Consider the following 18,976-nt stretch of genomic DNA (forward strand, 5'->3'; position numbering starts at 1 on the left):
ATGTGCTTTATTGATTACACCAAAGCTTTTGACTGTGTAAATCACAAGCTGCAGAAAATTCTCCTAGAGATGGGAACACCAGAACACCTTACCTGCCTCCTGGGAAATCTGTATGCAGGTCAAGAAGCAACAGTTACAACGTGACTTGGAACAACAGACTGGTTCCAAATAGGGAAAGGAGTACATCAAGGCTATATATTGTCACCCTGATTACCTAACTTATATGCAGAGTACATCATGTGAAATGGCTGGCTGACTGAAGCACAAGCTGGAATAAAGATTGCTGGGAGAAATATCAATAACCTCAGATATGCAGGGAAGAAGGCAATGGCAACCCACTCCAGTGCTCTTGCCTGGAAAATCCCGTGGACAGAAGAGTCGGACACGACTGAGCAACTTCACTTTCACTTTTCATTTTCATGCACTGGAGAAGGAAATGGCAACCCACTCCAGTGTTCTTGCCTGGAGAATCCCAGGGACGGGGGAGCATGGTGGGCTGCCATCTATGGAGTCGCACAGAGTCAGACACAACTGACGTGACTTAGCAGCAACAGCATGAGCAGATATGCAGATGACACCCTCTTTATGGCAGAAAGCAAAGAACTAAAGAGTCACATGATAAAGTGAAAGAGGAGTGTGAAAAATCTGGCTTTAAAAACTCAACATTCAAAAAAATTTAAGATCATGGCATCCATCCCAACAGTTCAGTCCAATTCAGTTCAGTCATTCGCTCTTTTCTGACTCTTTGTGACCCCATGGACTGCAGGACGCCAGATCTCCCTGTCCATAGCCAACATCCAGAGTTTACTCAAACTCATGTCCATTGAGTAGGTGATGCCAACCAACCATCTCATCCTCGGTTGTCCCCTTCTGCTCCTGCCTCATACTTTCCCAGCATCAGGGTCTTTTCAAATGAGTCAGTTCTTTGTATCAGTTCAGTTCAGTTCAGTCGCTCAGTCATGTCCGACTCTTTGTGACCCCAAGAACTGCAGTGTGCCAGGCCTCCTTGTCCATCACCAACTTCCGGAGTTCACTTAAACCCATGTCCATTGCTTGACTTTCACTTTTCACTTTCATGCATTGGAGAAGGAAATGGCAACCCACTCCAGTGTTCTTGCCTGGAGAATCCCAGGGATGGAGGAGCCTGGTGGGCTGCCGTCTATGGGGTCGCACAGAGTCGGACACGACTGAAGTGACTTAGCAGTCAGGCAGGCATGTCCATTGAGTCAGTGATGCCATCCAACCATCTCATCCTCTGTCGTCCCCTCTCCTCCTGCTCTCAAACTTTCCCAGCATCAGGGTCTTTTCAAATGAATCAGCTATCCACATCAGGTGGCCTAAGTATTGGAGTTTCAGCTTCAACATCAGTCCTTTGTGTCAGGTGGCCAAAATATTGCAGTGTCAGCTTCAACATCAGTCATTCCAATGAATGATCAGGACTGATTTCCTTTAGGATGGACTGGCTGGATCTCCTTGAAGTCTAACGGACTCTCAAGAGTCTTCTCCAACACCATAGTTCAAAAGAACCAGTACTTCCACACTCAGCTTTCATTATAGTCCAACTCTCACATCCATACATGATTACTGGAAAAATCATAGCTTTGACTAGATGGACCTTTGTTGGCAAAGTAATGTCTCTGCTTTTTAATACGCTGTCTAGGTTCATTGTAACTTTTCCAAGGAGCAAGCAACTTTTAATTCCGTGGCTGCAATGACCATCTGAAGAGATTTTGGAGCCCAAAAAAATGAAATCTGTCACTGTTTCCATTGTTTCCCCATCTATTTGCCATGAAGTGATGGGCTAGATGCCATGATCTTAGTTTTCAGAATATTGAGTATTAAGTCAACTTTTTCACTCTTCTCTTTCACTTTCATCAAGAGACTCTTTAGTTTTTCTTTGCTATCTGCCATAAGGATGGTGTCATCTGCATACTTGAGGTTATTGATATTTCTCCTAGAAATCTTCAATCCAGCTTGTGCTTCATCCAACCCAGCATTTCACATGATGAACTCTGCATATAAGTTAAATAAGCAGGGTGACAATATACAGCCTTGATGTACTCCTTTCCGTATTTGGAAACAATTGTTTGTTCCATGTACAGTTCTAACTGTTGCTTCCTGACCTGTATACAGATTACTCAAGAGGCAGGTCAGGTGGTCTGGTATTCCCATCTCTTTCAGAATTTTCCAGAGTTTATTGTGATCTACACAGTCAAAGATTTTGGTGTAGTAAATAAAGCAGAAGCTTTTTTGGAACTTTTATTGAACTAAGATGTTTTTCTGCAACTCATTTGCTTTTTTGATAATCCAATGGATGTTGGCAATTTGATCTCTGCTTCCTCTGGATTTTCTAAATCAGCTTGAACATCTGGAATTTCATGGTTCACATATTGTTGAAGCCTGGCTTGGAGAATTATGAGCATTACTTTACTTGTGTGTGAGGTGAGTGCAATTGTGCAGTAGTTTGAGTGCTCTTTGACATTGCCTTTCTTTGGGATTGGAACAGAAACTGACCTTTCCCAGTCCTGTGGCCACTGCTGAATTTTCCAAATTTGCTGACATATTGACTGTAGCACTTTCGCAGCATCATCTTTTAGAATTTGAAATAGCTCAACTGGAATTCAATCACCTCCTCTGTTCATAGAGATGCTTCCTAAGGCCCACTTGACTTCACATTCCAGGATATCTGGCTCTAGGTGAGTTATCATAATATATTGATTATCTGCATCGTGAAGATCTTTTTTGTATAGTTCTTCTGTGTATTCTTGCCACCTCTTCTTAATATCTTCTGCTTCTGTTAGGTCCATACCGTTTCTGTCCTTTATTGGGTCCATGTTTGCATGAAATGTTCCCTAGGTATCTGTAATTTTCTTGAAGAGATCTCTAGTCTGTCCCATTCTACTGTTTTCCTCTATTTTTTGCATTGATCTCTGAGGAAGGCTTTCTTGCTATTCTTTGGAACTCTGAATACAAATGGGTATATCTTTCCTGTTTCCCTTTGCCTTTCACTTCTCTTCTTTTCAAAGCTCTTTTTAAGGCCTCCTCAGACAACCATATGGCCTTTTTTCTTGGTGATGGTTTTGATCCTTGCCTTCTATACAATGCCATGAACCTCTGTCCATAGTTCTTTTGGCACTCTCTCTATCAGATCTAATCTTTTGAATTTATTTGTCACTCCCACTATATAGTCATAAGGGGTTTGATTTAGGTCATATCTGAATGGTCTAGTGGTTTTCCCTACTTTTTTCAATTTAAGTCTGAATTTGGCAATAACGAGTTCACGGTCTCAGCCATAGTCAGCTCCTAGTCTTGTTTTTGCTGACTATATAGAGCTTCTCCATCTTTGGCTGCAAAGAATATAGTCAATCTGATTTTGGTATTGACCATCTGGTGATGTCCATGTGTAGAGTCTTCTCTTGTGTTGTTGGAAGAGGGTGTTTGCTTTGACCAGTGCATTCTCTTGGCAAAACTCTATTAGCCTTTGCCCTGCTTTATTCTGTATTCCAAGGCCAAATTTGCCTGTTATTCCAGGTATCTCTTGAATTCCTACTTTTGTATTCCAGTCCCCTATAATGAAAAAGACATGTTCTGGGGTATTAGTTCTAGAAGGTCTTGTAGGTCTTCACAGAACAGTTCAACTTCAGCTTCTTCAGCATTACTGGGCAGGGTGTAGACTTGGATTACTGTGATAGTGAATGACATGCCTTGGAAACAAACAGAGATCATTCTGCCATTTTTGAGATTGCATCCAATTACTGCATTTCAGACTGTTTTGTTGACTATGATGGCTCCTCCTTTTCTTCTAAGTGTTTCTTACTCACAATAGTAGATATAACGGTCATCTGAGTTAAATTCACCCATTCCAGCCCATTGTATTTCTCTGATTCCTACAATGTCCATGTTCACTCTTACCATCTCCTGTTTGACCACTTCCAATTTACCTTGATTCATGGACCTAACATTCCAGGTTCTTATACAATATTGCTCTTTACAGCATCAGACTTTACTTCCATTATCAGTCACATCCACAGGTGGGTATGGTTTTTGCTTGGCTCCATCTCTTCATTCTTTCTGGTTTATTTCTCCACTGATCTCTACTGATTTCTCCAGTACCATGTTGGGTACCTACTGACCTGGGGAGTTCATCTTTCAGTGTCCTATCTTTTTTGTCTTTTCATACTGTTCATGGGGTTTTCAAGGCAAGAATACTGAAGTGGTTTGCCATTCCCTTCTCCAGTGGACCATGTTTTGTCTGAACTCTCCACCATGACATGTCCGTCTTGGGTGGCCCTACACGGCATTGCTCACAGTTTCATTGAGTTAGACAACAAACAAAATAAAACTACAAAACATAGTTTTGAAAGTTTTAGCCATAGCAATCAAAGAAGAAAAGGGGATAAAAGGAATCCAGATTTTAAAAGAAGTAGTAAAACTCTCTGTTTACAGATGACATGCTCCTCTACATAGAAAATGCTAAAGACACCACCCAAAAATTACTAGAGCTAATCAATAAATATAGTAAAGTTGCAGGATATAAAATTAACACAGAGAAATCCCTTGTATTCCTATACACTAACAATGAGAAACCAGAAAGACATATTAAGGAAACAATTCTATTCACCATTGCAATGAAATAATAAAATACTTAGGAATAAATCTACCTAAAGAAAGAAAAGACCTATATATAGAAAACTATAAAACATTGGTGAAAGAAATCAAAGATGATACAAATAGATTGAGAAATATACCATGTTCATGGATCGGAAGAATCAATATAGTGAAAATAAATCTACTACCCAAAGCAATAGATTCAATGCAACCCCTATCAAGCTACCAATGGTATTTTTCAGAGAACTAGAACAAATAATTTCACAATTTGTATGGAAATACAAAAAACCTGGAATAGCCAAAGCAATATTGAGAAAGAAGAATGGAACTAGAGGAATCAACCTGCCTGATTTCAGACTAAACTACAAAGCTAAAGTCATCAAGACAGTATGGTACTGGCACAAATACAGAAGTATAGATGAATGGAACAAAATATAAAACCCAGAGATAAATCCACGCACCTATGGACACCTTATCTTTGACAAAGGAGTCAAGAATATACAATGGAGAAAAGACAATCTCTTTAACAAGTGGTGCAGGGAAAACTGGTCAACCACTTGTAAAAGAATGAAACTAGAACACTTTCTAACACCATACAAAAAATAAACTCAAAATGGATTAAATATCTAAAGGTAAGAACAGAAACTACAAAACTTCTAGAGGAAAACATAGGCAAAACACTCTCTGACATAAACCACAGCAGGCTCGTCTATGACCCACCTCCCAAAGTAATGGAAATAAAAGCAAAAATAAACAAATGGGACCTAATTAAACTTAAAAGCTTCTGCACAACAAAGGAAACTATTAGCAAGGTGAAAAGGCCGCCTTCTCCCTTCAGGGAGAAAATAATAGCAAATGAAGCAACTGACAAAGAATTAATCTCAAAAATATACAAGCATCTCATGCAGCTCAATTCCTGAAAAATAAACAACCCAATCAAAAATGGGCCAAAGAACTAAACAGACTTTTCTCCAAAGAAGACATACAGATGGCTAACAAACACATGAGCAGATGCTCAATATCATTCATTATCAGAGAAATGCAAATCAAAACCACAATGAGGTACCATCTCATGCTAGTCAGAATGGCTGCTATCAAAAAGTCTACAAACAGTAAATGCTGGAGAGGGTGCAGAGAAAAGGGAACCTTTTTACACTGTTGGTGTGAATGCAAACTAGTACAGCCACTATGGATAACAGTGTGGAGATTCCTTAAAAAACTGGAAATAGAAATATACACTGAGAAAACCAGAATTTAAAGAGACACGTGTACCCCAATGTTCATAGCAGCACTGTTTATAATAGCCAGGACATGTAAGCAACCTAGATGCCCATCAGCAGATGAATGGATAAGAAAGCAGTGGTACATATACACAATGCAATATTGCTTGGCTATTAAAAAGAATGCATTTGTAACAGTTCTAATGAGGTGGATGAAACTGGAACCTATTATACAGGGTGAAGTTAGAAAGAAAACATCAATACAGTATAAATGCATATATATGGAATTTAGAAAGATCGTAACTATGACCGTATACATGAGACAGCAAAAGACACACAGATGTAAAGAATAGACTTCTGTGGGAGAAGGCGAAGATGGGATGATTTGAGAGATAGCATTTAAACATGTATGTTTCCATATGTGAAATAGATCTCCAGTCCAAGTTCAATGCATGAGACAGGGCACTCAGGGCCAGTGCACTGGAATGACCCTGAGGGATGGGATGGGGAGGGAGGTGGGAGGGGTTTCAGGTTAGGGGCCACATGTACTCCCATGGCTGATTTATGTCAATGTATGGCAAAAACCACTACAATATTGTAAAGTAATTAGCCTCAATTAAAATAAATTAATTAAATTACAAAAAATAAACTACAAAACCTCATTCTGCTCTTCAGTAGCAAATATATCTTATAATTGAGATTAATAAAAGTGTTCAGTGACTGATAAATCTGTTGAATACTAAAGTCTTACAGCCATTCAGTCAACTCAAATATTAGCACTAGTAAATGAAAGGGCACGGATATTCCAAAGACAATGAAAAAATTCAATATTTATTTTTATTATTAACATTATTATTAATACAATACATATTTAAATTATTAACATTGAATTATGGGTGTACCTGACATTTAAGGAATTAAAGAATTTTTAACTAAAGAAGGATGCCACATGAAGTCAAATACAAGAAGCCTTGGGAAAGTACTCGAGAGGTAATGTCTCCATGTTAAGGATGAGGAGTACTTTCCATTCTGTTCTCTCTTCACATCCATTTGTTCACCTGACCCATGCAAGCTTCATAAACTTGAGTGAGATAAGGGAATTAAGTGTTTCTATTTTGAAGTGCACTTTGGGACAGCCAGGGCACCATGCCAGTTGAAGAACTCTCTCCAAAGTGTCTGTTGACTCCTGATCTGGCCAGATGCTCTTGCTAAAGCTTCTGGCAACTCCTGCTCTTCACATTTTTTTTTTTTTTTCTCTTACACATCACTTCATCACAAATTGATGAGGAAACAATGTAAACAGTGACAGACTTTATTTTGGGGGAGCTCCAAATCATTGCAGATGGTGACTGCAGCTATGAAATTAAAAGAAGCTTGCTTTTAAGGTTAATTAGGTCCCATTTGTTTATTTTTGCTTTTATTTCCAATATTCTGGGAGGTGGGTCATAGAGGATCCTGCTGTGATGTATGTCGGAGAGTGTTTTGCCTATGTTCTCCTCTAGGAGTTTTATAGTTTCTGGTCTTACGTTTAGATCTTTAATCCATTTTGAGTTTATTTTTGTGTATGGTGTTAGAAAGTGGTCCAGTTTCATTCTTTTACAAGTGGTTGACCAGATTTCCCAGCACCACTTGTTAAAGAGATTGTCTTTAATCCATTGTATATTCTTGCCTCCTTTGTCGAAGATAAGGTGTCCATATGTGCGTGGATTTATCTCTGGGCTTTCTATTTTATTCCATTGATCAATATTTCTGTCTTTGTGCCAGTACCATACTGTCTTGATAACTGTGGCTTTGTAGTAGAGCCTGAAGTCAGGTAGGTTTCTGCACATCAAAGGAAACTATTAGCAAGGTGAAAAGACAGCCTTCAGAATGGGAGAAAATAATAGCAAATGAAGCAACCGACAAACAACTAATCTCAAAAATATACAAGCAACTCCTACAGCTCAACTCCAGAAAAATAAACGACCCAATCAAAAAATGGGCCAAAGAACTAAATAGACATTTCTCCAAAAAAGACATACAGATGGCTAACAAACACATGAAAAGATGCTCAACATCGCTCATTATCAGAGAAATGCAAATCAAAACCACTATGAGGTACCATTTCACACCAGTCAGAATGGCTGCGATCCAAAAGTCTACAAATAATAAATGCTGGAGAGGGTGTGGAGAAAAGGGAACCCTCTTACACTGTTGGTGGGAATGCAAACTAGTACAGCCACTATGGAGAACAGTGTGGAGATTCCTTAAAAAACTGGAAATAGAACTGCCTTATGATCCAGCAACCCCACTGCTGGGCATACACACTGAGGAAACCAGAAGGGAAAGAGACACGTGTACCCCAATGTTCATCGCAGCACTGTTTATAATAGCCAAGACATGGAAGCAACCTAGATGTCCATCAGCAGATGAATGGATAAGAAAGCTGTGGTACATATACACAATGGAGTATTACTCAGCCATTCAAAAGAATACATTTGAATCAGTTCTAATGAGGTGGATGAAACTGGAGCCTATTATACAGAGTGAAGTAAGCCAGAAGGAAAAACATAAATACAGTATTCTAACGCATATATATGGAATTTAGAAAGATGGTAACAATAACCCTGTGTACGAGACAGCAAAAGAGACACTGATGTATAGAACAGTCTTATGGACTCTGTGGGAGAGGGAGAGGGTGGGAAGATTTGGGAGAATGACATTGTAACATGTAAAATATCATGTAAGAAACGAGTTGCCAGTCCAGGTTCGATGCACGATACTGGATGCTTGGGGCTAGTGCACTGGGACGACCCAGAGGGATGGTATGGGGAGGGAGGAGGGAGGAGGGTTCAGGATGGGGAACACATGTATACCTGTGATGGATTCATTTTGATGTTTGGCAAAACTAATACAATTATGTAAAGTTTAAAAATAAAATAAAATTAAAAAAAAAAAAAGCCATAGGAAAAAAAAAAAAAAAATAAAAAAATAAAAGAAGCTTGCTCCTTGGAAGAAAAGATATGACCAATATAGACAGCATATTAAAAAACAGAGACATTGCTTTGCCTACAAAGGTACATACAGCCAAAGCTATGGTTTTTTCAGTAGTCATGTGTGGATATGAGAGTTGGACTATAAAGAAAGCTGAGTGCTAAAGAATTGATGCTTTTGAAGTGTGGTTTTGGAGAAGGCTCTTGAGAGTCCGTTGGACTGCAAGGAAATCCAACCAGTCCATCCTAAAGGAGATCAGTCTTGAATATTCATTGGAAGGACTGATGCTGATTCAATACTTTGGCTTCCTGATGCAAAGAACTGACTCATTTGAAAAGACCCTGATGGTGGGAAAGATTGAAGGCAGGAGGAGAAGGGGATGACAGAGGATGAGATGGTTGGATGGCATCATTTACTCAATGGACATGAGTTTGAGCAAGCTCTGGGAGTTGGTGATGGACAGGGAAGCCTGGAATGCTGCAGTCCATAGGGTTGCAAAGAGTTGGACATGACTGAGTGAACTGAACTGATGTCACTAAAGAAGATTTCACAAATAAAAACAAAGTCAATTTGGGGGAAAAAAAAAAGTATACCATCTATAATTTACCTCACATAAAATAAACCCAGTTTCCCTAAGTAATAAAAGACACATGGTGCCTCCAGGAAGGGTGAGGCACTATTTCCAGTCATACAGAGTAACATAAGTAACTGGTGGTGGTTTGGTCACTAAGTCATATCCACTTCTTTGCAGCCCCACCAAGCTCCCCTGACCATGGGATCTTCTAGGCAAGAATACTGGTGTGCATTGCTGTTTCCTTTGCCAGGGGATCTTTCCAACCCAGAGACTGAACCCACATCTCCTGCATTGCAGGAAGATTCTTTAACAACTGAGTTACCAGATGTAACTAGAGTCCAGTATATAACAGAGCAGCAAATCGTGTGGAGTTCCCACAGTTTGTTGGATACCTCTTCATTCATAGACCAAGACAGATGAGCTAGGCAAAGATAGACGCAGGACTGGATCTGTATCTCTGAACATGACTAATGACAGTGTTAACAGGAAGCAAAAATTTGAAATTTCAGAAAATTTTCATGACTTTAGGAAGAGATCCCAGCTTGGTATAAACGGGCAGCACTTGCTGAATACCTACCAGGTCTGTAGGGGTAAGGAGATTGCAAGATTAATCATGTTGCCTGGGAAACTTCTCAAAATACATATGCTTACACAGCACCCATATCTCTAGGGTACAGTGGTTTCCAACATTTTGTGTGTAAGAATCAGAGGAGAACCTATAAAAATGCAGAGTTCTAGAAATTTTCTTTTAGTAAGTCTGGGGTGGGCTTCTGAGTTTTAGCACATGAAATAAAGTGTGTTCCAGGCACAGCTGTAAGAATTCTGAGTCCTCATGAAGCCTATATTCTAGCGAGAGTTAAAGTAGAACTCTGAAGAATAAACAAATTATATATTTTTAAAAGTTAATAAAGACTATGAAAAAATAACTATAACATGGAAAAGTGAAGCTTGAAAAATCAAAGCAGTAAAAGCTACAGTAAGAAATGTGGTTATGGTAGATGCTGAAAAGTGATATTTGAGCAATTTGAATAACCGTCAAGTATGGCAAATGTAAGTGGTCATGGAAGACCCTCTTTGTGGAGTTGGGAGGGGAGAATCTATTTTTAACCAGGAAATTCTCATAAGCTTCTCCACCCCCCTCTCAACATTTGCCTGCTGACCTCAGAACTCCAAGGATGTTATTTAATGAGACAGTGGACCAATGAATAAGTTTATTACAAAAGATAGTGTGAAAATTCCTTACAAAAATGTTTCACATCGAGATTAGAAAGAAATTTTCAAAAATCCATAGTGAAATATAATGTATAAATTTAAAATACATTTAAGAGATTGAGAAAAATAATTGGAGAAAAGATAAATCAATGTATAATCAAGTAGAAGAAAATAAAATTTTATTAACAAATTAAAAAACATCTAGAGAGCAGAATTAAAAGGTAGTGTAGAAACCAAAATTGAGATGCTTTCAAAGACATTGAAGAAAAGGAAAGTGAAATGGAAGTATGAAATATATGATATATAGTATATATAATATGCTAAAACTAATGTATACTCTATAACTAGTGTGTGTGTGTGTGTTCATGTGTTAGCTGCTCAGTCATGTCCAACTCTTTGTGACCCCATGGACTGTAGCCTGCAAGGCTCCTCTGTCTATGACATTCTCCAGGCAAGAATTCTGGAGTAGGTAGCTGTTCCCTTCTCCAGGGGATCTTCCTGACCCAGGGATTTAATCCGAGTCCCCTGCATTGCAGGCAAACTGTTTTACCACTGAGCCACCAGGGAACGTAATAGTGTACAACTTTTAAAATTTTACAATAATTTATTACATTTAAAATTACAAATATGTTTTTAAAAACACATACAACCTACAAAATAATGAACATGTGTAAGATTGCAAATCTTAAAAATTAATTACTTCATAGTCTTATAGATGGATTAAAATAAGCTTATTAGAGCAACTAGAATAAAATAATAATAAAACAAATACAAGAATAAGATACTTGGAAAATCCATAACAACCAAGTGAAATACACTGAAGCTAATATAAAATATGTTTTTTTGTAGTTTAGTCACTGTGCATTGTCCCACTCTTTTGTGACCTCATGGACTATAACCTGACAGGCTCCTCTGTCCATGAGATTTCCCAGGCAAGAAGGCCGAAGTGGGTTGCCATTTCCTTCTTCAGGGGATCTTCCTAACCTAGAGATCAAACCCACATCTCTCCTTCATTGGCAGGCAGATTCTTCACCATTGAGCTACCAGTATAAAGTATGCATTTGTTAATTTTTTAAAGTAGTTTAATTAATTCTAGCAATAACCAGTTAAAAATCATAATGACAGGCAATCTTATTAAATCACAAGTAAACAGTAGCTAAGAATAAATTGATTAAGAATTTCTGTGATCTAGTTAGATATATACATACATATGTGTATATATATGCATATATATGCATAAATATATAAACAAATTTGGTACAGTTCTATTTTTCTATTAAATTTATGCTTATTCTTAAAATACATATGTGTTTTTTCTAGATGTATATAGACATTTCTTTGTTATATTGTATGTATATCTTTGAATTAATAAACTGAATGTCTATTTTTATAAGCAGGAAATTCCAAATAAGCCATATGTTCCCAGAAAAACAAGGGAACCAACCATAAACATGAAATATTAATGAATACCAGAAATAAAAAACAAATAGTACTCAGACCAATGTTTCAGAATGATAGGTTACACTACCAGAGTTCTCCAGAAAAAGCTAACTGAACACAAACTCCAACTCAAGTATTCTGAGACATATAGATTTCTGAAAGGGCATATCCCATTACTTCTTTTATTATTCTGTATGGAAGATTAGTAGGGTTCTGGCAGAAAATAAATGGCAAATACAGACTTGTAATAGATGTCTTTTTCATTATAGGAGACTGGAATGCGAAAGTAGGAAGTCAAGAAACACCTGGGATAACAGGCAAATTTGGCCGTGGATTACGGAATGAAGTAGGGCAAAGGCTAAGAGAGTTTTGCCAAGAGAATGCACTGGTCATAGCAAACACCCTCTTCCAGCAACACAGGAGAAGACTCTACACATCGACATCACCAGATGGTCAACACTGAAATCAGATTGATTATATTCTTTCCAGCCAAAGATGGAGAAGCTCTATACAGTCAGCAAAAACAAGGCCAGGAGCTGACTGTGGCTCAGATCATGAACTCCTTATTGCCAAATTCAGACTTAAATTGAAGAAAGTAGGGAAAACCACTAGACCATTCAGATATGACCTAAATCAAATCCCTTATGACTATACAGTGGAAGTGAGAAATAGATTTAAGGGACTAGATATGATAGAGTACCTGATGAACTATGGATGGAGGTTCATGACATTGTACAGGAGACAGGAATCAAGACCATCCCTATGGAAAAATAATGGAAAAAAAGCAAAATGGCTGTCTGAGGAGGCCTTACAAATAGCTGTGAAAAGAAGAGAAGTGAAAGGCAAAGGATAAAAGGAAAAATATAAGCATCTGAATGCAGAGGTCCAAAGAATAGCAAGGAGAGATACGAAAGCCTTCCTCAGAGATCAATGCAAAGAAATAGAGGAAAACAACAGAATGGGAAAGACTAGAGACCTCTTCAAGAAAATTAGACATGCCAAGGGAACATTTCATGTGGAGATGGGCTTGATAAAGGACAGAAATGGTATGGCCCTAACAGAAGCAGAAGATATTAAGAAGAGGTGGCAAGAATACACAGAAGAACTGTACAAAAAAGATCTTCATGACCAAGATAATCATAATGGTGTGATCACTCACTTAGAGCCAGACATCCTTGAATGTGAAGTCAAGTGGGCCTGAAAAAGCATCACTACAAACAAAGCTGGTGGAGGTGACAGAATTCCAGTTGAGCTATTTCAAATCCTGAAAGATGATGCTGTGAAAGTGCTGCACTCAATATGCCAGCAAATTTGGAAAACTCAGCAGTGGCCACAGGACTGGAAAAGGTCAGTTTTCATTCCAATCCCAAAGGAAAGCAATGCCAAAGAATGCCCAAACTACCACACAATTGCACTCATCTCACACGCTAGTAAAGTCATGCTCAAAATCTTCCAAGCCAGACCTCAGCAGTACATGAACCGTGAACTTCCAGATGTTCCAGCTGGTTTTAGAAAAGGCAGAGGAACCAGATATCAAATTGTCAACATCCACTGGATCATGGAATAAGCAAGAGAGTTCCAGAAAAACATTTATTTCTGCTTTATTGACTATGCCAAAGCCTTTGACTGTGTGGATCACAATAAACTGTGGAAAATTCTGAAAGAGATGGGAATACCAGGCCATCTGACCTGCCTCTTATAGAGAAACCTATATGTGGGACAGAAAGCAACAGTTAGAACTGGACATGGAACAACAGACTGGTTCCAAATAGAAAAAGTAGTACATCAAGGCTGTATATTGTCACCCTGCTTATTTAACTTATATACAGAGTACATCATGAGAAACGCTGGGCTGGAAGAAGCATAAGCTGGAATCAAGATTGCTGGGAGAAATATCAATAACCTCAGACATGCAGGTGACACCACCCTTATGGCAGAAAGTGAAGAGGAACTAAAAAGCCTCTTGATGAAAGTGAAAGAGGAGAGTGAAACAGTTGGCTTAAAGCTCAACATTCAGAAAACTAAGATCATAGCATCTGGTCCCATCACTTCATGGGAAATAGATGGGAAAACAGTGGAAACAGCGTCAGACTTTATTTTTTTGGGCTCCAAAATCACTGCAGATGGTGATTGCAGCCATGAAATTAAAAGACGCTTACTCCTTGGAAGGAAAGTTAGGACCAACTTAGATAGCATATTAAAAAGCAGAGATATTACTTTGCCAACAAAGGTCTGGCTAGTCAAGGCTATGGTTTTTCCAGTGGTCATGTATGGATGTGAGAGTTGGATTATAAAGAAAGCTGAGCACCAAAGAATTGATGCTTTTGAACTGTGGTGTTGGAGAAGACTCTTGAGAGTCCCTTGGACTGCAAGTAGATCCAACCAGTCCATCCTAAAGGAGATCGGTCCTGTGTGTTCATTGGAAGGACTGATGCTGAGACTGAAACTCCAATACTTTGGCCACCTTATGTGAATAGTTAACTCATTGGAAAAGTCTCTGATGCTGGGAGGTATTGGGTGCAGGAGGAGAAGGGGACGACAGAGGATGAGATGGCTGGATGGTATCACCGATTCGATGGACATGAGTTTAAGCAAACTCTGGAAGTTGGTGATGGACAGGGAGGCCTGGCGTGCTGCATTTCATGGGGTCGCAAAGAGTCGGACACGACTGAGTGACTGAACTGAACTGAACTGAACAAAGGTATAAGCAATTTAAGAAATTAACAAAGGAGGGTAATAATCCAATATTAATAGGAAAGCTCTGTGAGATAGAATTGTAATCAAATAATTCTGTTTGTATTCCAAGTGTCAGTCATCTATAAAGGCAGTATGAAACATTTCATGCCAAAATTCTTAAAAATAGTGCACTGGGACGACCCGGAGGGATGGTATGGGAGGGAGGAGGGAGGAGGGTTCAGGATGGGGAACACATGTATACCTGTGGTGGATTCATTTTGGTGTTTGGCAAAACTAATACAATTATGTTAAGTTTAAAAAAAAAATACATCATATAAAATATACGAAAAAATCTTACATACAGTATATAAAACTAGATTTGTTAAAAATATTCATGGATGGAGAATCTATGCCACAAACAATATAGCTAATTTCACCACAAATCTGAGAAATTTATATTCAAACAAAAAATGAATTGCTATTAATTTAGCAAGAATATTTATAGAAGTTCTAAAATATCAGTCATGATATTGTTTGAAAAAGTCTTACTGCAATTACATAAAATATTATATATTTTTTTTTTTTTATTTTTTTTAACCATACATGTAGGCAGCCAAAGGCAGGCAAAGGAAATAAACACCCCCTTTTCCTCAGAAGCCTGAGGCGTGCCAGATTTTATTCCAAGTTGCTACTTTCCTGAAGAGGGGCACTAGTAGGCCCCTTGGAAGAGGGAATCAACTTGGATAAATATTATATTTTTATATAAAGTTTTTAAAACATTTATTTTTAAATTTTTTATTATAATATGCCCTCATGTTACTTTTCAGTATATTATATACTCATATTTTTCTCTTTAATAATTATTTGTCTCACTGTTCATTAAATATTTTAGTCATTCCTATGACCTCACAATATTATTTATATTCTTGGGTTTCTGAGTGTTATATTCTGCTTCTTAAGTTTAATTATTATAGAGATCCTTATTCATTAAAAAATAATGGCTCCATTTATAGAAAATTTGAAAGAACCAATGCCTACAGGATTATGCATTTAAAATATGTTTTCTCTATGGTGTTTGTATATTTAAAAATTATTTTTCAGTGTGTGTATTTTATTCCAAACTTTTTAAAAGTATTTAGAAATTCTAATAATTATACTACTTTAATAATTATACCTAATGGTGTTTGTAAAATAAAGTGTCTATAAAAGACAATCTATTTAATAAGTGCTCAGATATATCATTCCACATTTTTTTAAAAAAACCCTCTATGTGTGCTATGTGGGAGCAAGATTTAAACTGTAGCTTATGAACTCCTATATTTCTGTATTGTTTTATTTTAGGATGTGCTATAATTTTAATAACTCAGGCAAGGTCAATTTGGTCAAATTCTAAAATGTAAATGCAAGATTTTTCTCATGTATTGATAACAATGCTCCTTCACCTCTGTTAGGGAACTCAGGCATTTATTGGCCAAATTTTCCAGATAAAAACATAGCTTTTCATCTTATGGATCTCAGTAGTATGGTCTCTCCCTTTTCATGTTAATGTAACAGAATTACCCCAGATGCCAGGTCCATGGGCCAATTACATCAGTTTACTCTTGTTTATGAGTTTCTTATATTTGGAAACTGTTCATTTATTCAACTCATAAAACTTTGATGAATTAAATCTGTTATTACACCCTTATAACTTGAAAATCTTCTCATTTCTAAACTTACAGTGATATTACTAATTAACTTTTGTGATACATTGTAGCTTCAGAAATCCTAAGATACATAACACACACACACACAAAAAAACCCTAGATGATGTTAAAAACAATAAAAATTATAAACCTAGTTCTGCAGAATTATGGTCCTAAATCAAGTGATAATAAGTAAATTAATTTTCATTAATCCCAAAATATAATTCCTATTTCTTTCTTTAGACATTAATAAAAACATATATTACCCTCTGAAAACTAGAAACTTCTGTAAATTGGTAAAATGAGGTGGTTGGTTGTGACCAGTTCTAACTGGACAGGGCTCTGTTGTTTAACATTTGCCATTATGATTGGCATTAATAGGTCCCTTGGCTGGCAGCACTGTCAGACAAAGGAAAAATTACATGAGACAGATGCATGAACTTCCATTCCTCCACGGAATGGAGCATTTGTATCCAGGAATTGGAAATGCAAGTAGAGCACAGGAAGGCATCACCTAAGTATTTAATACTGTGCTGGTCCTATAACTAGAGAATCAATTTTCTGTTAGTCTTCTCACTTGAGACCTCCAAGTTTGTTTTTGAAAACTGCACAATATTAAGGCTGCTTTCCAATATATGAGAACAATGTCTCTCTCTAGTGTAATGATAAATGTCTCAAGTTAGGCTGTGATAAATATTGATGGGTATGCTATTTCCTTAAATAAAAATTCAGGATTGTTGCAGTATGTATCATTTTAAAAACACAAGCCCTTAGCCTAAGAAAAATCACAGTTAGAGGTGATAACTGTGCCCTGCATGTAAGCAATATAAACACTCTTTATCCTCTTGTGATATTTTTCTAGAAAACGGAAATACACTTACAGTCATGAGTGCAGGTGGTTTGCAATTTTGGTCAGTGCCTTCCTCTATTTCTCTCTGGGAAATTCTCTCTCTGGCCCTATCTTTTCCCCTTGATTTAAGATGAATCATGAAAACTTATGGAAAGTTAAAACAGGGGGAGAAAGACTAATAATTATCTAAATGATACTGTTGTCCATGTTGTAACTACTGACCATGGCGTTTCACCTGGAGGACACAAAGCAGGTGGGAAAATTAAACTATGGAGGAGTTGATGGACTGCAGTTCCAAGGAGATCAAAGAATAAAAGAGGAATCTGGAATGATGGGAGGTACTGATCAGAAAATTCAATTCAAAAATGAAATTATAGTGGGAAAACATAATAATGAACAGAGGGGTTCAAGGAACTGATAGAAGCTAAGATGACCAGAAATGTCAAGAATACCAGAATGGTCAAGTCAGTAATGAATGCATAAAGATTTACTTGAGATATTGCCAAGTCAAGAGGAAGAAGACTCATAAATCATTATTGAAGATAGAGGTGAGAAAACAATAAAGCTGTAAGGTGATAACCCCATTTAATACATTTAAATAATCAATATATTTAGATATAGATACATTGTATTCTAGATGTTAAAAAAAATCATTTTTTAAAAACTTTCCATAAAGTACAGAGCTTCTTATTTATCCTTCAAGGTAAACTAAATTTCTGCCTCAGAGCTCTTGCCACTATTCTTCTTGCACAATCTCTCATCTTCTCTGTAATTTTACATCATTCAATTTCACTCTAAAACACCCTCACATTCTACAAGATTTCCCCCCATAAACTCTACTATGTTCAGGTTTTTAATCTCTCCTCAGTATTTTTCCTGGAGAAGGAAATGGCAACCCACACCAGTATTCTTGCTTGGAAAATCCCATGGACAGAGGAGCCTGACAGGCTACAGTTCATGGGGTTGCAAAGAGTCTGACACAAGTGAGCGACTTCACTTCACTTCACTTCAGGAGTTTTCCATTTACATGTGTTTTTTTAATTGCTTAAACTGCATCTGTTCATTTTTTTCATTAATTCTCTTCATATTCAGTCTCTCAAACCATAAGCCAGAGCTTTGTCCTTTTTTCCTCCAGAATCATTTGATTTTTTGTGTAAAGTCAATATTTGAGAGAAACATGAATATTCAGGTCTATGCAACTTCCAGAAAAATTGAACCTTTATGAAGAAGTCACAAAGAGAATCATATGAGCTACAAAATGCTACTCATTAGATAAATTTCTCAATCAGGGATCATTATATTATTTTACGAAGTCACAAGCTAGAAATACAGGATTTGTTTAATTTTCTGCCTTCTGCTCCTCTCCACTTAAGAAGGCAACTGCTTTTATTTTGATTTTTGTATCCATAGTAACTAAGACAGTGCATGACTAATAGAAGTTACTTAACACTGACTAAACTAACAAATAAGTACATTTTATACTAAGATTTTCAAGAATTTCTGGACAATGCAGAATTAAAATGTATATATTTTAGTGTTCACATTTTTCTATTTTCTTATTTAATGATATAAGAAAGTAAATAAACGGCTACAGTACTAAAATTAGTAGTATGTATCTACTATTTCATTAAATAATTTGTAGTAGATGATTTTATTTGTAACTTCCCTTTTTTGCAAAAGAAAACAAAAATTCAGTTCAGTTCAGTCACTCAGTCATGTCTGACTCTTTGCAACCCCA

The 18,976-nt window shown here is 37.2% G+C and overlaps 1 non-coding gene across 1 annotated transcript; it reads right to left on the reverse strand.

Annotated features, from left to right (window-relative positions):
• Window positions 1–15,304: 15,304 nt before the first annotated feature.
• Window positions 15,305–15,448, reverse strand: LOC139183726 (small nucleolar RNA SNORA67). The gene has a single exon (XR_011567347.1). It is a non-coding gene; the product is annotated as a small nucleolar RNA SNORA67 (small nucleolar RNA).
• Window positions 15,449–18,976: the final 3,528 nt, after the last annotated feature.

The sequence above is a fragment of the Bos indicus genome, chromosome 6 (genome assembly GCF_029378745.1).
Source record: "Bos indicus isolate NIAB-ARS_2022 breed Sahiwal x Tharparkar chromosome 6, NIAB-ARS_B.indTharparkar_mat_pri_1.0, whole genome shotgun sequence".
NCBI lineage: Eukaryota > Metazoa > Chordata > Mammalia > Artiodactyla > Bovidae > Bos > Bos indicus.